The sequence below is a fragment of the Nyctereutes procyonoides genome, unplaced genomic scaffold (assembly GCF_905146905.1).
Source record: "Nyctereutes procyonoides isolate TBG_1078 unplaced genomic scaffold, NYPRO_anot_genome, whole genome shotgun sequence".
In the NCBI taxonomy this organism is placed as follows: domain Eukaryota; kingdom Metazoa; phylum Chordata; class Mammalia; order Carnivora; family Canidae; genus Nyctereutes; species Nyctereutes procyonoides.
Genome location: NW_026575125.1, coordinates 81321289 through 81347968, shown reverse-complemented (window position 1 = coordinate 81347968; position 26680 = coordinate 81321289). Strand labels below are relative to the sequence as shown.

General features: G+C 44.5%; 1 protein-coding gene across 13 annotated transcripts in view; it reads right to left on the bottom strand.

The window, feature by feature from the left end:
• TMEM164 (transmembrane protein 164) overlaps nucleotides 1-26680 on the bottom strand; it is a 167169-nt gene that overhangs the window by 138267 nt on the left and 2222 nt on the right. The gene's annotated exons all lie outside the window — the stretch shown is intronic.

The window sequence follows — 26680 nt, the reverse complement described above, 5'->3', positions numbered from 1 at the left end:
GTGGGAAGAGGATTCCCAGAAACTTTCACTTTTTAAAATATATTCCTATATATTTTTTAAAGTTTTTACATTTATGATACTGTGTTCCTTCTATATTTTAAAACAATTTAAAAACTGAAGAGGGGAAAAGAGGAGTACAGTTGCATTTAAATGAAAGGACAGGCAGAAACAGGTGGTCCTAACTGGCTCACCTGCTCCCCCTTTTTTGAAATTCTCTGGGAGGGAAGGAGGTCCAGGCAAGGCAAAGAGGACCAGCTCAGAGCACTCAGTTAGGAAATAGAATCCGAATCAGGGGTTGCCCTAAATAGAGCCTGAAAATGAGATTTCACAGAACCATGGAGGCTCCAGAGCTAGAGCTGAAAAGTTCCATTCCCATGCAAATGTGACCAAATGTAATTTGTCTCTCTGTATGACTTCTAGCTTTATGTAGTCTGATTCTCTTCAAAAATCTAATAAAAGGTGTAGTCATTGCCATCACTCCTGTTGCTTGGTCCCTGTGAGCACTTGTCTCCCACAGACTTTTTTTTCTTCAGAATGAGCAGAGGAGCTGATGAATTATTTAGAACCCCTATGCAACTATTATTTCAATTTCTGCATACCTCACCTCTGTCAGGTGGAAGGGGATTGAAGACTACCCACATAATTACAGGCGTTCAGCCCAAAAAAGGCAGAGAGATAATGGAATTTGGGCCAGGTCCCATAGAAAAGGCTAGGCAGTATAGGAAGAAAAATGCCTATGGGTCTGAAACCTGTCTGACCAGCCAATGGTAATGTCTATAAGGCCTAAGACAAATAAAGCTCTCCTTCCCAACCTCTGGCCCAACTCAGAAGGAATGAGGCTTTCAAAACTGTTTTAATGATGACAAAATCCTCTGGCACTGGAGGATATGAGAATGTTAATTTTGTCTGGCAAAGTCAAATTGCATTAAGAACTTAATTCTATAACCAGGAAGGTACAATTCTGATTTTAAATGTGTTTCTTCCCTGTAGCTCAAAATCCAATTTACCAGCCCACCTAGAGGGATGTTTTTGCTTTCACCAAGTCATCCTTATTAATTTATCTACAGGCTAACTTGCGATAGGAACCCCTATATTAAACATTTGATCAATGGATGTAACAAAGAAATGTAAAAAGTAACCCACTACACCTAATAACCTACCTTCAAAAAATACAAAGTAACATTGATAGTACTAAAGGAAGAAATAGATAAATCCACCTTTGCAGTGGTAAATTTTAACAACTCTCCCAGCCACTGACAGGAAGCAGACAAAAAATGGGTAAGGCTGTCTAAGAGCAGTAAAATTAACAAGGCTGATCTAGTGGACATTGGCCTCATGCCAAGGCACAAAGCAAGTCTCAACAAATTTCAAAGAAACGGACCACTCAGACTGCATTCTCTGATCACAATATTATTGAGTTAGGAATCAACAAATCAAACATTTCTAAACAAATGCTTAGAAAAAAAATTGTTTTAATCCTTCTGAACACCCATGGATTAAGAAATATCATTAAAAATCACGAAATACTTCAAAACCGATCAATGTAACAGAATACTACATATTGAAATTTGTGGGATCCAGCTGAAGCAGTAGGTAGCATAAAATTATTAGCCTATCATATTTACAGTCAAAGAAGACAGTCTGAAAAATAAATGAGCTAAGCATCCAACTTAAGTTAGAAAAAAGGACAGGAGATAAAACTGAAAGACAATATAAAGGATAAAACAATTTTTAAAATGAATAGAAATGAACAAAATAGAAGACTAACATACTATAGAGAGGCTTAACAAAGCCCAAATGGCTTCCTATAAAAGATAAATAAAACTTACAAGCTTCTGGTGAGATTGATTTTTCTGAAAAATAAGAAGTCAGAGAAAGACAAATATCATGTGATTTCACTCGTGTGGAATTTATGAAACAAAACAAGTGAACAAAGAAGAGATGAAAAACCAGACTCAACTATAGAGAACATATTGATGGCTGCCAGATGGGAGGTGGGGGGGGCAGGGAGAGGGAGCGGTATAGGTGAAGGGGATTAAGAGTATGTGTACGTGGTGCACAGGGGTAGCATAGTTGGTTAAGCATGTGACCCTTGGCTTCAGCCCAGGTCGTGATCTCAGGGTGGTAGGATCGAGCCCTGCACTGGGCTCCAAACTCAAAGTGGAGATTCTCTTCTTCTGTCCCTCTCCCCCCTACCCCTGGTCTCTCTTGCACTCTCTCTCAAACAAATAAATCTTTTTTAAAAAGAGTACACATATGTGATGAGCTCTGAGCAATGTATAGAATTGAATCACTACATTGTACCAGGAACTAATATAACACTATATATTAATTATACTGGTATTAAAAATATTTTTTTTTAAAATTAGTAACATTATGAATGGAGGGGGGTTATCTTTTTAATATCTGCAGTTTCTACAGTTGAGGCTTTTATTAACAATTTTAAATCAATATATTTGAAAATGTAGACATAATGGTTACTACATTTGTAGAAAAAAAACCACCAACACTGACTAAAGAGGAAATAGAATACTTGAAAATTCCTATCATCATGAGAGGAATTGAATCAGTAGTCCAAAATCTTCCCACAAAGAAGAAAACAAAGCCCAGATAGTTTTACTGGCAAATTTTAACAAGCATTCAAGAAACAAATAACTCTAATCTCACAAGAACTATTTCAAAGTTAAGAAAACGAGAAAGCACTATCCAACCCTTTTTATGAAGCTAGCAGAAACTTAATACCAAAATCTAACAAGAGAATATGAAAAAGGAAAATGAGAGCCAAACTGACTCAGAAACATACCTGTGAAAACATCAAATCAAATACTAGCAACCCATATCTAGGAGCAAGAAACTTAATATATCATGACCACAGGGTTTTGATTCCAGGAATGCAAAGTTGGTTTAATATTGGAAAATCAAGGGATGCCTGGGTGGCTCAGCAATTGAGCATCTGCCTTTGGCTAAGGTCATGATCCTGGGGTCCCAGCATCAAGCCCCATATCAGGCTCCCCACAGGGAGCCTGCTTCTTCCTCTTCCTATGTCTCTGCCTCTCTGTGTCTCTCATAAATAAATGAATAAATAAAATCTTAAAAAAAAAAGAAGGGCACCTGGGTGGCACAGTGGTTGAGCACCTGCCTTTGGCTCAAGTCATGATCCTGGGGTCCTGGGATTGAGTCCCGCATCAGGCTCCCTACAGGAAGCCTGCTTCTCCCTCTACCTATGTCTCTGCCTCTGTCTCTGTCTCTCATGAATAAATAAATAAAATCTTTAAAAAAAGAAAAATCAATGTAATTCACCACATTGTAAGATTAAATAACAAAAGTCATCTTAATAGATGAAGAAAAAGCCTTTGAGAAAATGCAACATTCTCTCATGACTAAAAAAAAAAAAATGTAACAACTTAGCAACTTCAAAATAGAAAGGAACATCTAGGGCAGCCTGGGTGGTTCAGCAGTTTAGCTCCGCCTTTGGCCCAGGGCCTGGTCCTGGGGACTCCGGATAGAGTTGATAGAGTCCCGCGTCAGGCTTCCTGCACGGAGCCTGCTTCTGCCCCTGCCTCTGCCTGCGCCTCTCTCTCTCTCTCTCTCTCTCTCATTAATAAATAAAATCTTTAAAGAAAAGGAACATCTATAATCTGATAAAGACTGCCAACGAAAAAATCTCCAGCAAACATCACACTTAATGGGGAAACACTGCAAGCATATCCTTTAAGACGGGGATCAAGATAAGGACATCCACCATTGCCACTTCTATTAAATATTATACTAAAGGTCTTAACTAGAACAGTAAGGCAAGAAAAAGATATTTTTAAAAAGACAATGGCTCCAAAGAAAAAGACAAAGGTCTCATTTTTTGTAGATTATGATTACCAACATAAAGAATCCAAAAGAATCCTCAAATAAATTAATTACCATTAACTTAAAAGCTTTTGGCAAGGTTGCTGTATACAAAAATAATGAACAAAAATCAATTGCATTTCTAGACACCAGCAACTAATAATTATAACACATAAGTTAAAAAAAGAAAGAAAAATGGTTAGAGACTGTACAGGGTAGTTGGTGAAGCCCCTTTAGGTCTGATGTCTAAAACCAGCTAGCTCCACCACTAGCTGTGTGACTCTGGGCAAGCTACTTAGTTGTTCTGTACCTCTTCCTGTGAGAATTCTTGTGAGGATTAAGTGAGTTAATATAGGTAAGGCCCTTAGACCAGTCTGGCACAATGTCAGTGCTAAATAAATGCAAGCTGATAATATTAATGTGAAGTAGTAGTTAATACACCTACTAACAAGAGCTCCAAGGTTCTAACGACTGGACTCCAAACCATCTCAGGGGTAAAACATCAGGGAGCCACCTATCATAAGAGCGAATGAAACTCACCCATGTTTTCCCTAAGGCTGCGCACCGAACTCCCACACCCAACACACAGCTCATTACCCACACACCCTACAGTCTACAGGGCAATCAGCAGAAGCACAACCCCTTTCTCTGGAGGCTTCTGCCCCAGTCTTACCAACTCTGTAACTGGCAGCAAAAGTCAACAAACTTCAGATTTCCTGCAAGGATGCAATCCAGAGTTCCTGATGGCTACTTTTTACCATCACAAGGGAAAGGCAAACCTCAGCCTCTTAGTTCATGCTAATGGCAGAAGACCTTTGTGAGTTATCAGAAGAAAAGCTTTTGTTACTGGCTCCATTTCTTGGGGGGGGGGGCAGGGGGAGGAAGACAGTACTAAATATTAACACCTACTATGTACCACACACTTTTCTCTGGGCTTTGCAAGTAGAAACTCATTAATTTAATTGTCTCATAACCCAACAAGGTAGATGGAATTCTTCGCCTTACTTTACAAGTAAGAAACAGGTGACAATGCTTATGTAACTTGTTGAAAGACACAGAGCTCATGAGAGACAGAAATCAGCTTTGGGGACCCCTGGGTGGCTCAGCAGTTGAGCGCCTGCCTTCGGCCCAGGGCGTGATCCTGGAGACCCAGGATCGAGTCCCCCATCAGGCTCCCTGCATGAAGCCTGCTTCTCCCTCTGCCTGTGTCTCTGCCTCTCTCTCTCTCTCTCTCTCTCATAAATAAATAAATAAAATCTTTAAAAAAAGAAATCAGATTCAAATCCAGATCTGACTCCAAAGCCCTCTTCCGAGCTCCAAGAAAGGAGGGAAACTAGTTCCTGAAAATAATGGGGGAAGAGGTACTCCATGCATGGAAGCTATGGATTGCAATTCTCCTCCTGAATACAGAGGCAGAGAAATTAGCATGGGAATCCGAATGATCATCATGAGAAGAGAGTAGTGAAAGTCTAAAAAGCAGCAGGGTATCCAAGTGAGTGTTAGCAATGTAGTCAGATGATATGCTGGTGCCATTTTATGGCATGACTGAGCAGTAGTTTAAAAACCCACAGGAAGACTGCCATCAAGCCGAACCTTTTCTGAAAACTAGGATAGCATGGAGGGGACATACCCTCCCTATGAACTGACCCAGACCCGGGTGAGAAGACGGTAAAAATCAGCTGGGGCTATGGGACAGGGAGCTGAAGAACAGGATGCATGTGCAGCTTCGGTTACAATGCCACCAGGTCGTTAGCTCCTTCCACGTGGCAACCCTGCTGGGCTTCCTTACTTGATAGCCTATAAGTGATGAGCCTCCCAAGTGCTTTAACCTGGGACCTATGAGCGCACATTTGTGCAGCACTGACCACGCACCAAGCACCAATGCCATCATCATCCAATTGTCAGGACTTGCTCTTTCTGTGCCCAGGAAGATGAGTTTGCTTCTCCTAGTGGTGGTCCCTAATCTAAACACACAGAAGATGGTGGCTTTGGGGGGGGGCACCTTCCAGAGCCCTGCCTGACCCTGGCGGATCCACACATCGTCCAAAATAAGCACCTCCAGGTTTGAGAACACACACGCCCACACTCACCAACAAGAACATAAAAATATTCTTAAGACCAAAGCTACCATTTTAACTACAGTATCACCTAGGCTCATAGATTATTAACTTTAAGTGTTCTTGAATACAAGGTGGTTCTTTTAATGACAACATAAATACATAGATAAGATAAATAAAAGGTGAACTATGCTAGGTCTAGTTACCATCTACCTGCTTTTAAACTCTGAAGGGAGAGAAAGTTGCATACAACCTGCTGTTTAGATTGCTTCTCTCCTAGAAACCACTATCTCCCAGAGCCCTCTTGTGAAATAGAACACAAATTCTAGTAATTCTAACAGAGTAATAAAATGTGAGCACCCCATACTTAAGTGCCCTATTACCATTCAGTCTTTATTTGATCTTTAGAAATAGTTTTAAAGACTACAGGGCCTCAAATTAAATAATAAGCACTATAAGAAAGCTAGTACTTTCTGATATGGGTAACTGAAAAGAAACTATTTCTTCCTAAATTCCCAAGGGAAAACAGAACCAATGTGTTACTGTCAACATGGTAAAGCCATTTGAGGTTAATTGATCCATCCAGGAAGCTGCTGGGAGCACCATTAGATTCTCCCCCACTTTTGCACTTCTGATGCATTTTGTCCCTCATCCAGTTCTCTGATTTTTCTCCATTCTGCCAGGAAGCAAGAAATGAACCAAAGTGTCACAAAATGTCAGAGCTGGAAGGGAGCTTAAACTGTCAGTCCAACCTTCTCTTTTACAGTTGCAGAAAGTGAATTCTACAGAGGGAAGTGGCTTACCTGATATGGCAGTGCTGATGACTAGCAGGTGTCCTGACACAGTGTCAGAGAGTGGAACAGACTGCATGCAGGACTCTTCTCACTAGTTAGTTCTTAAATGGGTTTGCAGAAAATTGGCAAATCGTTCTTCATCAATACAAAAAAATTAAAATGTACCTGGTAACCTCTTTAAATGATGGGCTCTATTACCCTACCAGTTAACAACGCCAGCTTTGTTTTTGTTTGGGGTTTTTTTCTTTAAGGATTTATTTATTTATTTATTTATTTATTTATTTATTTATTTATTTATTTATTTATTTATGAGAGAGAGAGAGAGAGAGAGAGAGAGAGCGCGCGCGTGCGCTAGTGCGAGCTTGACCATGCATGCACACTTAAGTGGGGAGAGGGGCAGAGAGAGAGAAGCAGACTTCTCACTGAGCAGGGAGCTAGATGTGGGACTCGATCCCAGGACCCTGGGATCATGACCTAAGCCAAAGGCAGACGCTTAACTGGACCACCCAGCTGCCCAACAACACCAGCTTTGGAGTCAGCCAGTCCTAGGCATCCATACCAGCTTGGGCACTTTCTAGCTGTGTAACCTTGGGTATTCACTTAACTTCTCTGAATCTTATTATCCTCACCCATAAAATTCATGTGCTGATGAGAGCATCATTCCCACAGGGTGCCTGGTACATGGTAAGTGTTCAATAAATATTAGTTGTGACTATTCTGATAAGTTGGCACAGCAGACGGCAGGGCTGTCAGTTTCCTAATCCTGTGAATGCTGGGAGAGGGATCTGGGAAGAACAACCCAGTGTCTCTACACTGAATTACTTCTTCAGAGAAGGCCCCAGACTTGGAACTGAATTTCCAATGTGGAAACTGTTAGGGAACAGGGCTAAAAGAAGCTGCCTGATACTGGCACCACTAGGAGTCCACCCCACTGCACTCATTCTCAGGCGCACACATAAAAAATCCATGCACTGGGATCCCTGGGTGGCGCAGCGGTTTGGTGCCTGCCTTTGGCCCAGGGCGCAATCCTGGAGACCCGGGGTCGAATCCCACATCGGGCTCCCTGCATGGAGCCTGCTTCTCCCTCTGCCTGTGTCTCTGCCTCTCTCTCTCTCTCTCTGTGACTATCATAAATAAAAATTTAAAAAAAAAAATCCATGCACTTCTGACCCCTAAGGTACATTTCAAAACAAGTTTACCTAAAAAAGGACAGCTGAGGCAGAAAAGTCACAGACACACTAAGATTGGGAAAACCCTCTAGAAAGAGTAGAAAAGTGCCATAATTAGACACAAGGGCCAAGGGGCGGAGTGCTAGATAGAATCAAGGAGTCACTAGCTGTTCCAGTAAAGGGAAAATTAGCCATCTTTAGGCCTCTTGGGCCTGAGCTATAATTCCAGTGGTGATCAGTGCTGCCCTCCACCCCCAGGCAAGGTTCTAAGACTCAACATCAGAGCCCCACTCCTTCAACTGTAAGGAAGCCTGGAAGCATAAAGCACAAAATGGAAATCTCATTGAAGTTGTAACATGGGCCATTAGGTTCCCCGGCCCTTCAAATGATACCCAGAATAGCGTAATAGGACGGCAAAGGGAGGCGACCTGGCATGCCAGCCCTGGTTGTGCCAGTCCCAAGCAGTACGACCTTGGGCCTGTAGCTTCCTGCTCGGCTTCTTCCCCTAGCTGCAAAATGGAGAGATTGAATGACAGGCATTCCAAAGGGCCTCTAGCATTTTCCTGCTCTAAGTTCTGCACAGATCCTGCCACCTAAAAATGCAGTAATTAAGACTATAAATGAGGCTTGATAATAAGCTCCCCAGGGAGCAGAAACCCTATCTGCTATTCCTTGTGTATGTCACTGTCTGATATGATGCGAGGCCCAGAGTAATTGCATAATAAATGTTGAGTGATACTGGTTCGCTGCACGGTGCTTGGCATATCATAAGCTTTTCACATGCCAGGCGGCTCCCCTCCAACCCTCTCTCCCACCAGACTTTTCAAAGAGGTCACATTTTCCCATTCCTGGGCTTTTAATAAAATGCAGCATTGCACAAGAAAACAAAGCTCCTTGTGACTTCATGTGACAAATGATTAAACACCTAGGTGCCAGGCGCCGTGCTCCATACTGGAAAAGGGGAAGGCGGGGGCCTAGTTGCTGGCACTCATCCCACAGGATGTATGAGTCAGGGCAAGTTAATTAACCCAGCCCACTGCAAGGCCCAGTAAGTGCAGCAGCTATTACTGAGGAACTCCTGAATTTTACAGCAGAGATCTCTCCTGGCAGACTAGCAGCTAACGAGCGAGCAATGGGATGAGCACTTCAATAGCACGATCACCCACTTTTGGCTCAGAGTGCACGGAGTCTGGTCTTCCACACTAGTGGTTCCTAATCCAGGTTGCACACTGGAATCACTTGAGGAGCTTTTAAAAAATGCTGATGCCGGGACGCCCAGGTGGCTCAGCAGTTGATCACCTGCCCCTGGCTCAGGGCATGATCCGTGGTCTCAGGATCGAGTCCACATCAGACTCTCTGCTTGGAGACTGCTTCTCCCTCCACCTACGTCTCTGCCTTTCTCTCTCTGTGTCTTTCATGAATAAATAAATAAATAAAATATTTAAAAATGCTGATGCCCAGGCCATCACCCAGACAATTTAAGAATGGGGTGGAAGGAGCAGGTATCATTATTTTTCAAATGCTTCCTTAGGGACTATATGGCCTGAGAAGCTTCCTTAATGACTGCATGGACTCCTGGCTTCCACCTTCTCCGTGTCCACTTCTAGCCCCCAATTGAGGGACAAGTTCAGCAGATAACTAACTCCGAGGCCTACAAGAGCCCCCAAAATTCTACCACAGTCACACATCAGACTGTTTTCTGAGCCATAAAATAACTCTGTCAATGTGGAAACATTTCTGGCAACTAAAACTTAACCTAAAAGGTTTTCTTAATTAACTCTCAGTCAGCAAAGTAGTCAACTAGTCCAGTCTATGCCCCAGCCATTCCATTTATTGGAGGCTTAAGTGGCCTGAGATCTCACCCTTCTTTCTGGAAGCTTCTCTACTTCTCAGGCTAATTGTTAAGCTGTCCCTTCTGGACTGCCCTACTCCCTGTCCCATACTGATGCTTCTCACTCCCTTTGCAGCTGAGCACCCAGTCTCTCCCCCATGCCATTCCCACCTCCACCCCTGCCCCATCCCACTTTCTCCCTCTCCCTCTCTCCCCATCTCTGTCTCTCCCTACCTACCACACCCAATGTGCGGTTTGCTTTTTCAGTTCCTTCTTAATCAGCCTCTCCCCATTCTCCATCACTTCACTATTCTTCCCCCCTCCTTTCTCCCCTTTCAGCTGAACCCCCTGGCAATGGGGTAGCTGCCACCTTCTGGTGATGGGTCCTCTCTCCATCCCTCGCTCCCACCCGCCACACGGCCAGCATGGGTTCTGCAGGCCTGACCTCCCAAACACATGACGTCTTCCACGTTGCCAAATCTTCTTTCATGAGTTGGCTTCCTTTGTCCCCTGAACCTCTTCTATTCAAACAGTTCTCTCAGGCTGCCGATCATCTCCTTTCTTTCTTTAAAAAGTCTTTTTCTTTTTTCTTAACTACCCAAGAAATTTGTACTTGCATCAAATCCACATGACACAGAAATGTAGTAAGTAAAAAAGTGAGTGTCCCCCCTTCCCCTAATCACTCAGGAGTAAGCACCATTTGGGGTAAGTTCTAGACTTTTACAATGCACACTCACAGCCGTGCACACATCCAAGGGCTTGTTTGTTTTCTTAGGGAATGGGTTTCTATCATACATACTGCTCTGCAACTTGTTTATTTTTTAAATTTTTAAGTAATCTTACACGCAGCATGGGGCTTGAACTCATGACACCAAGATTAAGAGTCACATGCTCTACTGACTGAGCCAACCAGATGCCCCTACAACTTGTGCTGTTTTGACTTTTAACAATATATCATGTATATCTTTCAAAGCGAATGCAGAGATCAGCTTCCCTCTTAAAAGCTGTGCAATATTCCACTGGCAGGGTTTACCATTCTGCTAGCCGGTGGGCTGATTCCCAACAATCTCTATTTACCAACACTAATGCCATAAATGTCCTTTTATATGACTCCTTCCACTCAAACATTTCTAGGTAACCATTTAGAAGTGGGTGGATGGCTAGCCACAGGACCAGCCTGTACTCACCAATTCCAACTGCCCCTTCTCAAGGCCTCTTTGTACCATGTGGCACAGGAGACCTGCTCCTGCTTCCTGAAACTCCTTCCACTTCCTGGATGGCTCCTTTGCTGAGGCTACTTTCTGCCCCCCAAAAGCAGCCATCCCACAGAATAATTTTCTTCCTTCTCTTCCCTAGCTGGCGTGATGTTCTAGTCTTCTCTTTTATCTTCTCTAGACAACTTCCTAAATTGACATTTTGAGCCCTAACCACAACTCAATTGCCTGCTGGCCATTCTAGCTTCAACGTCTCAAGCCTCTAGAACTGGACAAGTCCCAAAATGAACTTGTTACCCTATTCTGCTAAGCCTCCATTCTGTCATCTGAAAAACAGAATTTTCCCAATCAGAAGTCTAGTAGTCAGTAGATGTGGTGGGGGCTAGAGCAATTCATAAAAACACAGGCACAGAACATATACTCTAAGGAGTGGGGAATATACATAAACAATTATGTAATCCAAGGCAGAGTAAAATGTTAAAATAGACAAGAGTGGCTAAATCTGGGGTGGAGGTTTGAAGGAAGCTTTACAACAGGCAGTGTTTGGGCTGAGCCTTGAATGATGACTAGCATTTCGACAGGAAAAGGAGAGAATATTTCTGGCTGAAGGTATGGCATGATCAAAGTATAAACTCAGAGAGGCATAGAAGTACATGGTGCACACATCGAAAAGGAATGTACAAGAGGATAAGGCTAGAAAGAAAGACCAAAGGAGACTCTGAATCCTATCATCATAAGGAGTTCAAGCTTTCTCTAAAGAGTTTATCTATTTGCCAGCACTAGTCTATATGCCAACTCCAAATGATCAACAGGAACTGCGTAAAATGCTATGATAAAAAAAAGATTTGGAATTTATATGGCAACTCACTGGAAAAGCATGCCTATGAATGATTAGCAAAAGCACTCAGAGCACCGTGAGGTATATGCATAAGATGTCAGGTAATACGGAGCTATTGAAGGCTTTTGAGCAATGGTGTGTCATGCCCCAGCATGTGTGTTACTTGTATCATCCTGGCAGCGTGTAAAGGATAAACAGAGCAGGAATCAGTCAGGAGCTACCATAATAAGCCAGATGGCAGTGGTGATGATGATGGTGATGAAGATAACCAGATGAATTAAGGCAGAGGGAATCAAAGATGAAAGACAGAATTAGGATCACTCAGAGACTGTCATGATAGAAGGGAGGAAAAGGGAGGAATGGAAATGTGGAAAGGTTTCAAAGGATTTAACCAGGGTCACTGGATGGCCTGCAGTGCCATCAAGGAAAATAGGAACATTGAGGGAAGAATATAATTGCTTTTCATTTCAAGCCCTCAAACCACTTTACTTGAGGTGCATGAATCTCAAGCGCCCTTGAGTACACTAGGAGAGAGAAAGCAGTACACGTTGTTGATGGCCTCAGCATTTTTACAAAACATAAGCCTACCAGATCACCAAAGAAAAAATCCATCAGTATCTGATCCTAGACACAATGTGTGAATAAAACTTTGAATGTTCATGCTCTTGAAAAGTAATTCTTCCCATTGAGCTAGCACTTTTGATACACGGACCTTATTTCACATGCTTCCCACCACTTACCCTATGAATTGGGAAGGGCAGAGATCATCATTCCATCCTATGGTGTTAACAGCCATTATTCACATTTATGAAACACTTGCTACACACCAGACACTGTTCTAAATACTTCACATGTAAGGGGAACCTGGGTGGCTCAGTGGGTTAAGCATCTGCCTTCAGCTCAGGTCATGATCCTGGGGTCCTGGGATCAAGCCCCACATCTGGCTCTCTGCTCTCCCTCATATTGGGAAGCCTGCTTCTCCCTCTCCTTCTGCTGTTCCCTACCACTCATGCCCTCTCCCTCTCTCTCTCTCTCTCATATGAATAAATAAAATCTTTAAATAAATACTTTACATGTAAACATGCATTTCACAAGAACATGCATTCTTATAAGAACCCTACAAAGTTGGGGATCCCTGGGTGGCGCAGCGGTTTGGCGCCTGCCTTTGGCCCAGGGCGTGATCCTGGAGACCCGGGATCGAATCCCACGTCGGGCTCCCGGTGCATGGAGCCTGCTTCTCCCTCTGCCTATGTCTCTGCCTCTCTTTCTCTCTCTGTGACTATCATAAATAAAAATTAAAAAAAAAAAGAACCCTACAAAGTAGATACTATTCTCCCCATTTTACAGAGGAAAAAAATCCCAGAAATGTCAATGAACCTGCCCAAGGCCTTGACACAGCTGGAAAGCAACAGAGCTGGGATTTGAACCGGGCCAGTCAGGCTCCAGAGCCTGTACTCTTAACTGCCATGCTCTAAGTCTTATTATAAGAAGACTGAAGCACAGAGAGGGTCCCCCTGACTAGCCACCACTGAGAGGTTCTGTCAACCACTTAATGATGAATTCTATAACCAAGGTTCAGGGCTGGCTAATGCTTAATCCAGCACTCTTCGGACAGCACTCTTTGACTCTTCACTGTTTACCAACCTCTCCCACTAAGATGACACATTGCTTTGACCTTTTTCCTCTTTGACCTTGGTCACCCTTGCTAGATGTGGTTTCTGAGTCCTGCTCAAACAACATGAGATTTCTCTTTCTCTACTGGTAGGCAAGAACAAAAGCCTAGCTCCTTTGGCACTAGAATGGTTGGGGGTGGAATGAGGCCATGTGTGGCATTAGAGAGAGACAGTGAACCGGGATTTGGGAGACTCAGTTCTGCTTCTAGTCAGCTGTGTGACTCTGAACAAATCACTTCTCTCTGGATCGCAGTTTGCAAAAGTGGAAAAATGAGGGAGGAGGCGAACCAGATGAGTCTCTGGGTTTCCTTCAGCTCTGACTTGGCACTGCTCTGCCATTTTGGCAAACCCGAGGGAGGACTGCTAGAATATGTTGTATGGTATATTTTAGTCAACCAAAGGGGAAATCGGTTAGAACCAAGGGAAAGAAAGAATGAGATAAAATAAAAATGACCTTTGTGGAAGGCTACAAATGAGGTACTATACCAGAGGTAGACTTATTAGCACCTTACCTAGGGAGGAACAAGTGCTCAAAAATGTTATAAGGGTCATTACTGCTACTAACTTTCATAGTTGACAGAGAGAACAGAAAATTCTAGCAATGGCTTTCTCTTAAATTTGACTCCTTTGGCCACTTGACTCAGTTGTGGGATTCAGTGTTTAAAAGGTCTGGGCAGGCAGGGAGGGGGGCCCTACAGGAGCAGTGGCACCAACTGTCTTCATGGTGATGGATAGTTGTAACTAGAAAGCGAGACCCCCAAGCCCAAGAGGAAGGTAAAAAGAAAATGTAAATATGAGGGGCCAGGGTTAGTCCGCAGTGGAGGTGGGGGAGGAGGACACACACACACAAAAAAAAAAACACACACATACACTCACACACCCAAAAACAACAACAGGTGCAGACCAGTGTACTCTAGAAATTGTTTTTCTGAAAAAAAAAATTGTTTTTCCGGACAGACCCAAAGCAGGGAGTAAGACACTTGGGAAGATGATCCCAGCCTGGTTTCCATGTGTGTCCATCTGAGCAAACATAGCACCACTGGCTGTGAGGCACAGCCAAACACCCCACAGAGGTCAGGAGCCCCTACATGGTAGGCTCCACATTCTTCTCCATGGATCCAATGCAGTCTTGGCCTAAAGGATGCCCCACCCCCAACCTCCTGTGTCCACACCAGCAAACCCACCCCCAGAAAGCCCCAGCAGAGGAAGATGGCCACCACGGGGCTGAGGCCAGGGTGGGGGAGGCACCAATCTGTTCTCTTCCCTCCCTGGCCAAAACCTTCACAGGCAGACAAGAAATATGACCTTAGCTGGGTGCTAAGTTTGCAGGGCTATTCTGAGAACAGCTGAACTGCAGGGTCTGGAGGGGTGCCATGCAGTACAATGGCAATCCAAAGGTGGAAGTAGCCCTGCTCCTTCGGGGTGCCTGGGGAGCCCAGGAAAGAGGGAGAGATGACCACGTAGTGCCACAGCCTGGGGGATAGGGGGGACAGCACTGAAGATAATAAGGCACTTGGGCACATGACCCTCAGGAACATTCCTGCAGGGCCCTGAGATAAAGGGGCAAGTGAGGGGCTCACACACACACTCAAGCGCCGGGAACTTCAAAGAGGAAACTCATAACAAGTGCCAGCAGACAAGGAGCAAACAGTGATATGAAGAGGACCCTTTGTGGCAATCTACCCCTAGGGATGCCTTCCAAAAGCCTCCAGGTGGGGGGTGTCCAAGGGTGGGAGGCACCCCCCACTCCATGGCTGTGAAGTCACATGACCATGGCCTTGGCCCTGAAGGCTGCACTTAAGGATGGCTTAGCCCTCAGAGCAAAGAGAGTGAGCTGGTCTTAAAAATCCAAGTGGTTTACCATATCCCGGAGCTATCGTGATTGTCTGTTTTCTTTTTCTGTCCATTTTCTATCCATCTGACAGGTAAAGCAAGGCACTGGTCTTTTTTTTTTTTTAAGATTGTATTTATTTATCCATGAGAGACACAGAGAGAGAGGCAGAGACACAAGCAGAGGAAGAAGCAGACTCCCTGCACGGAGCCTGATGGGGGACTCGATCCTAGGACCCCAGGATCATGGACTGAGCCAAAGGCAGACACTTAACCACTGAGCCACCCAGGCGTCCCAGCACTGGTCTACTTTAAACTTGCCTTCGTCTCAGAGCATGAACTTGCCTTCGTCTGGGAGTGGCCCTACCTCCTCTGATAACTACCTAACCCTGGTAAGGGTTAAATAAATAAATAAATGAATAAGTAATAAATAAATAAAATATTTTTAAAAAGAAATCTACACACCTGTCTCTGTCTACCCCAAACCCCTCCTTCCATACTTCCATCTGGTACTCACAAGTTTCCTAGGACACCAATCTCAAGATTGTTTGCCCCGTGAAGTCAGCCCAGTAATGAAGAGCAGCCCAGAGGTCCCTGAAAAGCCAAGCTTCCTACCAGTAACAGCCATCCTCCAAATTCTTCAGCCAGGACTGGGTGATTTCAAGGAACTTTTCAAATTGCCTAGAAAGGGGTCCATAGGCTTCAGACAGCTAAGCAACACTGCCCTAAGGTGATTACATAGGCGCTAGTATCATGGGACCAGTATTTTTGCCCACTACATGGAATGGAGATGCCAGGAAAGCTTTTCTTAGATGAGCTTCTTAAAGCTGCCTTCCCATACCTAATCCTTATGGTCTTATCCCAACATCAGGCACCCCAGCTTACAGGAGCAGCAGCCATAATGATAATGATGACGGTCACTGTCGGCACTATCATCATCACAGCTAAAACTTATTAAATGTTTACTGTGTGCCAGACACTATCTTAAGTGCTTAAGGAGCATTTTCTCCTTTTTCCCCCCACTTAATCCTCATAACAGCCAGGCAGGAAAGGGATGACTATTACTCCATGTTACAAACGTGATAATACAGGCTCAGAGAGGTTAAATAACTTGCCCAGGGCTAGACAGCTAGACAGATTTGAACCCAAGCCTTTACCACCCTAGAGTCTGTGCTCTTACCCAGTGTGATACTGCTGCCTTGAAATACATCATGGTAATATTGCTACTATGAAAATCTGCTAGCATTTATTGCATGTTCACCATAAGCCAGAACTTCTGCTAAAATGCTTGCTTTGTCTCGTTGAATCATCACAACATATGAGGTAGGTACTACTATCTCCATTTTACAGATGAGCGAAACTGAGGTGTGCAGCAGTTAAGTAACACATCTAAAATCATGTGGTGAGGCAGCTAAAATGCACACCCAGGAAATACGGTCCAAAAAGGCTCGAGCCGCTAGGCTGAACTTGGAGGAGAAAAAGGAGGCATTTCCACTGCCCTCACTTAGGCTCCCTGCTGCATCTTACCTCCAAGCCTACAGGGGCCCAGCAAAAATCTGGTGGGTCAATGCCCATGAGGAAGCCTTCTGTGTCAGTTCAGATCTGATTCAGCTAGGACAAGAGGATCAGGACTCCATCCAGAAGCCTCTCCTTACCCTCATCTTCATCTCAAGCCGACTTCTGAAGACAGCACCTCACATCCAGCAGCCTCATCTACTGCTCTGCCCAGAACATCTAATTAGTGTTTACTCAGGGCTCCCAGAGCCATAGTTAAGAGCTTCACTGTGCAATCTAACTCTGTGCCTTATCTAATCGGTACCTGAATGTCTCTTTGCTAGCAACAGCCAGAGCACAGTCAGGCAGTCTTTCTGCAAACATAGCTGGTCCACTGGCAAAGGTGATTCAAAACACATGGGCAAAATACACCCGGAGCTTCTATCACCACCAACATGTGACAGAGACAGTGAGAATGAAGGCATCAGGATGGAGTTAGAAGGGGCTCAGGCTTCCTGCTTTCTCCTCCAGACAATTTTGCTTCTTATTCTTCTACTCACCCAAACACCTGCCCACAGAGCAGAGTTTGGGCGGTCTTTGCCCAATGGGCCAATCTTCTCTGATCTCCTGGCTCCTGCCATCCATTCCCTTCCCCAAGGACCTCCAGGCCCAGGACAAGACTCATCCTCCCTTCCTCCCTCCAGCATTTCCTCCAGCAGCTACAGTAAAGGAACCACAGCCAACTGAGAGATGCCCTAAACCTTCCCCTTCAGGATCTCAAGCTGGCAATGGGCCAGGTCCCCTGACACACCATGCATTGACAGATGTGTAAGCCATGTCCTGTTTAGCTGGCAGCCCTTTCCCTGGGAAGGGGCTAATAGGGAGGACTGATGCCCAGAAAAGGAGTCCTCCCCAAGCCTTCAAATTGAACTGCTGAGTCCAAGCACCTTAGTGAGAGACTTATGGAGGTGGGGGGTTAGCAAGACAACCCCCTGAGAACAGAGGGGCCAAAAAATGGGGCAAAGAACATGGGAAAGGTCACCTGCTCAAAAACACTGTGATGTACCCCAACAATTGGACATCAGGTTGGGGTAATGAGGTCCTTTTGAAAAATCCTCTCCCGGGGTTCCTGGGTAGCTCAGCCTGTTATACATCTGCCTTTGGCTTGGGTCATGATCCCGGGGTCCTGGGATCGAGCCCCACATTAGGCTCCCTGCTCAGTGGGGAGCCTGCTTCTCCCTCTCCTTTCTCCCTGCCCCTCCCCCTGCTCATGCACTCGTGCTCACTCTTTCTAATAAATAAAGAAAATCTTAAAAAAGAAAAAAAGAAAGAAAAATCCTCTTCCCCACACCCGGTTGGATCTATGAGCCATTCACACTTCAGAATGAACCTCTTCAATGGAACTGCTTTCTTCTTAATTTTCCCATGGATATCACCACCTCTGACGGGAACAGGCATTTTTGGACTGTAGAAGGGACTGTTTTAGAGCTGCGATTATTCTGGAAGGGGGCAAGCTTGGATGGGATGGGTTGGCAGAGAGACTTGGAAGCAGGGGAGAAGGAATAGGAAAAAGCAAAGTAGCAGGATAGCATCCCATTTCATCAGTTCAGTTCGGCTGTGGACATTAGCAGAGGTAGCAACCATCCCATGAGCCACTAAAAATTATCATCTGGCCACAGGTGGGATGCTTGCTAGCTCATTTCCTGTATTTAATGCCTGCTAGCTCGCATCAATGTCCTTTGTGTCCGTCCTTGTCAGTGTAGGCCCTCCTTGGGACAGCACAAAGAACAAAATGCTCTATTTCACAGGCCCCCAACTGAGCACCAAAGAGCAACTGCAGTTGTCTTATCAACAGCGCAGAAATGACAGAGCAGTTCTGGAGTTTTATTTGGTTTGCCAAGGGAGAAATAAGATAAAGATCTGCCCCTGATAATCATGTGGCAGTCAGGATGCACGGAACTGTAAGACTGCTTAGGGTCGGGATGCTTCCCTGTGCTTTGCATATACAGTTTCCTATGCCTAAAACTCCCTTCCCTCCCCCTCCCCCACAACACCCAACAAACACCTACCATTCACTCCCACGTGATTATTGAGCACCTACTATGAGCCAGGCCCTATTAGAGGCATTAGAATAGAAAACCAAAGAAGAGTTCCTGCTCTGGTGCAGCTGTGTCTCCTTCATGAGCCAGTTCAAATGTCACCTCTTTTAGAAGGCTTTCCTTAATTGCAACACATTAAAAAAAAAAAAAACCCAAGACCCTCTGTGCTCTGCTTTGTTCAAATCTGTTACTATCCTTTTAATATTGTAATTTAGTTGCTCTCCTGCCTGTCTCATCTATCTAAACTGAGCAACAAGGGATGACTGGGTGGCTCAGCAGCTGAGCGAGCGTCTGCCGTTGGCTCAGGTCATGATCCCTGAGTCCTGGATCGAATCCCACATTGGGCTTCCTGAATGGTGCCTGCTTCTCTCTCTGCCTATGTCTCTCTCTGTCTCTGGTGAATACATATTTTTTAAAATGATAAATAAATAAACTGAGCAACAAGAGGAGAAACAATGTTTCTTATTATCTTGGAGTCTCCACTTGGCTGGCACAATGTATCACACACAATAGATGTTAGATAAATAGTTGCTGAGTGGAATCAAGAATGAATAAATTCCCAAGAGCATTTGAAACAAGCATCCAGGGGTGCCTGGGTGGCTCAGTGGGTTGAGTGACAGACTCTGGATTCCAGCTCAGGTCATGAGCTCAGGGTGGTGAGATGGAGCCCCACATCGGGCTCAGCACTGGGAATGGCGCCTGCTTGGAATTCAGGATTTTCTCTCTGCTCCTCCCTCCCTCTTTCTCTAATAAAATAAGTACATAAACAAACAAACTGTCCTGCATACAGAGAGTTAGTATATAGTAACTATTTGTCAATAGCTCCTCCCTTTAGTTCCCAAAGATCTTCAGGACTGCAAGGGAGGGAGTAATGTGGAAAGACTGGAAGGTGATGGAGGCCTGGCTGAAATACTTCAGTGACAAAACTCTCCCAGTCACCCAATAAGCCACTGGAATGCAAAAGCTACCTTAAAATCTACCTCGCAATAACTTGGGGCCCTCCACCTTTAATTGTAGCCAGATTATTTAACACCTACATAAACACTGAGGCACTGCCAGAAGGTCAAGTGCCCTGCCCACAGACCACCCAGATTCATGCCAGTCAGGATGAGCTTTTGAACCAACTTGCCACCTAATACCTCAGCTACTAGAAAAAGTCTCTCCAGTGGGGTCCAAGGCTCATGGGCATCGGAATTACTAGGCAGCTTGTAATAAATACAGATTGCCATCCTCACCATCTACCTACTCAGATGTCACAGAGAGCCAGGCATCTGCATTATAACAAGTTTCCAATGACATCTTTCACAAAGAATGTTTCAGAATCACTTCTCTCCCCTGCACTGACTGTCTCTTCAGGTCCACTCTGGCAGTTACTGGCAGAAGAGGGGGAAGCTAGGATAAGATACTCTCAATTTAACAAAAGATATGTAAGACCACGAATGTGTTAATTCAACGAGGGAGCCCTTTTAAAAGTGTGTGTGTACATCAAATCATCACATAGTAAGCTTTAAGTGCCTTACAACTTTGTCAATAATAGTTCAATAAAGCTGAAAAAAATTAAAGTACAAAAAAGAAAAAGATATGAAAGACCAGAAGTTGACAAACCCAACTCTTCCTATAGAGGGCATTTCAAAGAGGCATGATGACAATGGGCTACCCACTGAAAAATCCAGAAAGAGATGGAAAGTGAGTCACTAGCCTAATAACATTTCTTTAATTTATAGGATATTAAAGAAGGGAAAGAAGAAAGTAGGCCCATCCAGATGTCTGCCAAGGGATTAAGACCAAGATCCAACAGCATAATTTCCTCACTAGGATGAAAGCGAACAGATACTTTGGGCAGAGAGTGGGCTGTAAGCTCTAATAATTGGCTCTTTGTGATAGAAATTCAACAAAAAAAGTTGTGTGAGCTGGAGCTGAAACCACCTCTCTCTTTGGTTATTTTAAAAAACAGGTGATTCTCCTAATGGGCATAAGAGAATGAGGAACCATGCCGATCAGACCTCAAGGCAACACAGGACCACTGGAGGGAAACAAAAAAATAAATAAAGGAAAAAAGAGAGCTCTGTCAGTTGGTTAACATCATCCAGGTAAACAACTAATGTACACATATGCTATTATGTTAAGCTCTGCAGGGAGTTACAAAGAAAAAAAAAACACTACTTTCCACTAAAAAAAAATTTGTTTGTGCTAACAGTGGAGGCTGAACAAATGTGCAAAAACAAGTGACCCAGCCAAACACAGAATTACCTAAAAGTATACAAAGGTACATGTTAATCAGCCAAAAAGTCTGAGGAATGTTCAGAGGGTTGAGAAAGGGAGACAAAAGCTGTTACCAGAATGACTGGAATAACTGGACTTGGGTCACAGTCATCCAGAAAGGAAATCTTCAAAAGGATCTACAGTAGGGAGGAACACACACACAACAAATCCTATGCTGCCCATGATGAAGGTGGTACATCTATGGCCAAGGGACAGAGATCCAGGGAGCCTGTGGATCACCCCATGAATAGGAGCCAGCAACATACTGTTGCTTAAAAGCAGTCACCATGGGGATCCCTGGGTGGCTCAGCGGTTTGGTGCCTGCCTTTGGCCCAGGGCGCAATCCTGGAGTCCCAGGATCAAGTCCCGCGTTGGGCTCCCGGCATGGAGCCTGCTTCTCCCTCTGCCTGTGTCTCTGCCTCTGTGTGTGTGTGTGTGTGTGTGTGTGTCTATCATAAATAAATAAATAAATCGGGACGCCTGGGTGGCTCAGTGGTTGAGCGTCTGCCTTTGGCTCAGGGTGTGATCCTGGGTCTGGGGATCGAGTCCCACATTGGGCTTCCTTGCATGGGGCCTGCTTCTCCCTCTGCCTGTGTCTCTGCCTCTCTCTGTGTCTCTCATGAATAAATAAATAAAATCTTTTTTAAAAAAATAAATCTTTAAAAAAAAAAGCAGTCACCATGCTAGATTGTATTAGCAGATGCTAGGTAGGGACTGGTAGAAGTCACAGAGTCCAGTTTATTTCTTTCTTTATTTTTTATTTATTTTTAATGATTTATTTATTCATGAGAGAGAGACACACACACACACAGAGAGAGAGAGAGAGGCAGAGACACAGGCAGAAGGAGAAGCAGGCGCCCTGTGAGGAGCCCAATGCAGGACTCGATCCTAGGACCCTAGGATCATGACCAGAGCCAAAGGCAGATACTCAACCACTGAGCCACCCAGGTGCCCCTGCGTCCAGTTTCATAAGCTGTACATTAGAAGGGTGTGCAGGCATGGGCCAGGAGCCAGAGAAAAGCAACAGAAATGCGTAGAGGTATGAATTCCAAAAGCTATCAAGAAAGGTGCGAAGGAGTTGAGGTTTGTCAGTTTCTGAGTTTGAGGTAAACAGATATTGGTCATCAACCAGCTCTGATCCGCTCTTCCCAGTTTCTCTGTTTAAGTGACCACATAGTTAACTCAGAGGATTAAAATGCTTTCCTTTCACATGGCCCATTTCACGGAGTAGATGGAGGCAGGAAAAGATGAGGTAATTTGCTCAGGCTCCCATTGCAATCCATGAGCAAAACTCGCATCATAATGTTAAATCCCAGGGCTGTCTGTGGGGTGTTTAAGCTACCAATGCATGCCACTTCTCTTTATAATGGATGCCCCCAAAAGACTGTAACAATGAAAGATAGAAAAATTCTCTGCAAATTTCCTTGGTGGGAGAAATAAACTAAAAAGGAATGTCATGCTTCACTGCTGAGGCCCATATAAACATTATCCTCTTGTGTCCCCCTGGACTGATGACATAGGACACAGTCCATCTGATAAGCTGTCAGCAGATGGCTGGATCCCTCATTGTACCCATTACCCACCGACGTCAATTCCAAGCAGGAGCAGTTATCAGTGCTCCAGACAACAGATGGGGAAGGAGGTGTGGCTGGTCTCAAGTCAAGGAGTGCAAGAAGGAGGGGGAGGACAAAAAGCCTAGTTCTCAAATCCATCAGGTCTTCTCTAAAACAAATCCATCACGGGGCAACAGAACATGCCACTGTTTATTCAGTTAGTTCCAAAAGGTGTCACAAAAAGCTCAGGACTGTTTTGGATAGGTGCCATTCTTACACTTTCAGCAAGGAAGGAAGAAGTAGGGAAAAATCAAACAGTGGAGCAAAAAGCAGGCAAGCCACATTTGGTGGAAATGAGACTTTAATACAATGTAAAGAAGACAGAGCACCGACAGCAACGGCGACTCTTTAAAAGGGTGGGGCTCACTCAGAAATATTGGCTAAAAACAGTGGCTTGGGGCTCCAGGATCTGCAGCATTGATTATTAATTTGGCCAATATCCAGCCTGTTTGCAGCTTGCCTTATGTGAGCATCCATATGCTGTACCCCACTAAGTTCAGTGCCCAATCAGGATTTGTTGACACAGATACGTACAGAACTGGCAGGAATTGGTCAATTAGCAAAGGCATCCAAAATGGGATCTTTTTGTTACATTCCTAAGACAGAGACGATTATAACCAGATGCCAGGGAGATAATGGGCCACTCACTAACTGAAGAACACCAGTCTTTACAGATACAACCAGTCCAATTTCTAGCATGTGAACCATCCTGCTAAGAAAACTGTAGACTCTGCGACTTAAGTCGCTATGAGAATCTCCTTCTGCTAAAGCTTCAATTCCCACAGTGGTGGCTCAGGTTGAAAGTCACCTCTGGTCACTATATTGCTGGGTGATTTTTGGTAAATTGCATCATCACTGACTAAATTCATTCTGTCACCCTACCTGCCAGAATAATATGCATTAAGGAAGTAGCCATGCTTGGAGAAACATTTATTGACGTAATTGGTAAACACCATTGATATTCACTAAGGGTCTTAACGACAATGTGGAGGTCTTGCCTGCTGCTTGCTGTTCTTGAGAACCCTCAAGGATCTCTGGCTTACACGGAGATGGGAGATGCTGGTGCTTCAATCACACAAACCTCTATCATCCACAGTCCCGGGGTCTTTGAGAAATCAGATGAGACCAAAAAGAAACTGGACAGCAGAAATATTAATCGAGACCTGAATTCAGCCATGAGAACTGCCCTTGCTTATGCTTCTAAAGCTAGCAGTCACCCAAGAGCAGCATGGCTATGATGAGGTGCTGTTGAAAAAGGCCTCAGGAATAAATATTTTACAGACTGAAAAATGGGAGATGGGGAGACTAACCAATTTCCCTCCAACTCTTCCACTTCCTGGCCTAAAGCAATACTGTCCTTGTTAGAAACCTACATGGACTCTGAGGAACAAGGCCTTTCTATGAAGCCCAAATTGAGTCATCCAATGGAGAAAAACACATCAGAAATGTTTCTGCTAAGCTATCCCCTTTCATTTCAGCCAGTGTGTCGGTCCCTTGCCTTTTTGGGACCTCTGAACTCCGCAGAACGTCCTGCCATCGTGTTGTCTAATTCAGCAAGCTCACTTGCCAAAGCATTGCTCTGTCCTCAACATCTCCCCTTTGGAATATACACAGCCACAAGAAACATTTTGCCATCTCTGTTTCCAGGCCCAAGCTAACCTATCATAACCCTAAATAAGATCAGGTACATGAAGATCAGGTGTCTTATAAACAGTAAAGTGTCAGATAAGTGTAAGGTATTATTAACCAGACTTACTATCCTTAGTTCTTGCTGCAGTCAAGTCAGAAAACTGTTTCCAATCATCTGTGGTTAAATTTTTTTTCTTTAAGGACTCATAACTTTTAAAAACCCATACTTTCCTGCTCCCCGGGAAGAGCCATAGGTAAGGTATGGGATATGGGACTGACCAAAGCCTGGATCCCACAGCAGGCCTGAGGTGACTATTTAAATGACACAAAGCAGTGACAGGAGTAAAGAGCAAAGGCGAGTAATACTGGGGCAGGCTCAAGAATTCCTGGCATGACTCTGTTCTCTGCCTCAGCCCTAGGGCTCCAGAGTTTAAGCGAAGCATGGGATGAGAAAAAAAAGCACAGATGACAGGAATCAGTCCCCAAACACACACCAAGCATCCATCCCTTCACAGCAGCCAGCCCCGAATGCCAGCATCATCTATATGTGGCCTGGTCAGGTTGACTTTACTGGGGAGATACAGGAAGCAGAAAATGAACAAGGCCATCTGAGCTCAGCCAAGAAGAAATGAGTTTCCTTTTTCCAGATGAGGAGACCAAAAGCAGTTCCAGAAGAGCACTCTGCTGCATCCCTGGCCACTACTTAAGGAGAGAAAAATCAGAGAACGTTGACTGTCCAGAGCTGGGAATGCAGCTGTCTCATTTTGCAGATGGGCAAACTGAGGCCCAGCAAGTATACTCTTCCTCAAGGTCACATAACTCATTAATGCCAGAACTAAGTCTCCAGAGGCTTCTAAAAGCTTCTAAAAACCTTTCCACTGAAAACCCTGGTGCTGCCAGATTTGATGTCATCACACCAGCAGCAGCCCCAGTCAGGCTGAATTTAGTCCTTTGTTGACCTTCTAGATATGTGGCTGCCAGAGGCCTCAAGACCCCTTTGTGAAAGAGGCACCCTTTGACCCTCACCACCTGCCATCAAAAAAAAGCACTCCCGTCCCAAGAGCCTCACACATCAGTGGCTGAAATGCGTTGTTTCCTCTCATTAACAAAAAGCCCATTCATGAAAAAGAAAGAAAGAGGACTGGCTCAAATTTACCCAGAAGATCTAGCTGGGAGAGCCCTGGGCTTCCTGTGAATGGCATCACATCCCAAGAAGCCCTCTCTTTAAAAAAATGCTGCCCTCCAGCCCTGCTTGGTGGTGAGAGCCACCCAATCAATAACAGCCTCTTTATTCCACAGCTATCCACACCTCCTTGCCACATCTGCAAAGATGAGAAGAGCCTTGAGGCCATTCACCACGTTTTATAGATTGGGAAACTGAGGCCAGGAACCTGCAATCAAAGATATACCTAGAACACATGCAGAGCAGGCGTCAAAGCCACAAGTAGGCAGTGCCTTGCTGATCAGCCTCGGCCTCCCCCTGAAACAGCCCTGTCATTCCACTGACAGCTTGCAACCCCAGAGAGGGTGGGTTAGCTTTCCAGACCAGATGCTAATTCATCTTTTGGCTGCAAGCAAGTGATCTCCCATCCCTGGGCCCCAACAGGCCTATAAAACCAAGATAATAATCTCAACCTCCTGCCCCACACAGGGTTGTCACAAGCTTCCTGAGAATAACCTTCTACAAATATAAAAGCAATAAAGATGCTAATGACAGGTTTCAAAACTGCCCCTGAATAAAACACACCAGGTTTCTCACACCCTGAATTCTAAAAAAGATTTTTTTTCCTTTTCTCCTCTTCCTCCTCCTCTATGATTTTATAGTTTTAGAACATCTCTCCACACAAGCTGAGTACAGAAAGACAGTCTCACTCTTGGTCCTCACCCAGATTATTTTTATGTATCTGGCAACTTTCCTTTTCAATCCCATTTGTTTTTAACACCACTAATGGGAGGTAAAGAAATCAGCTCTCAGAGTACCCTCGACCATGACCACAGGAAATTGAGTAAGAGCGAGAAGATGGAGAGGTTTGCAAAATATATATATAAATAAATACCCTCTCACCATGGATAGATATTACCAGCTCAAAGTTCATGAGTCAGCCTGTTTCAGAATGCACTTAGTAGGAGCTTGGTGCTGCTCAAATGCCTCAGAGTTCAAAGGCAGACCTTGCCTTAAGAGCATAAAACTCCCAAAGAGTCATTAAGGCAAACCCATAAAAGTATTTCCCCAAAGTACCACAGTGGAGACAAGGAACCTTATGTGACCACCTCCAGGAAAGAGCATTATCAGGCCTCTGGGAAATTAACTGCAACAGAGGGGGTGGGGGCCACCCA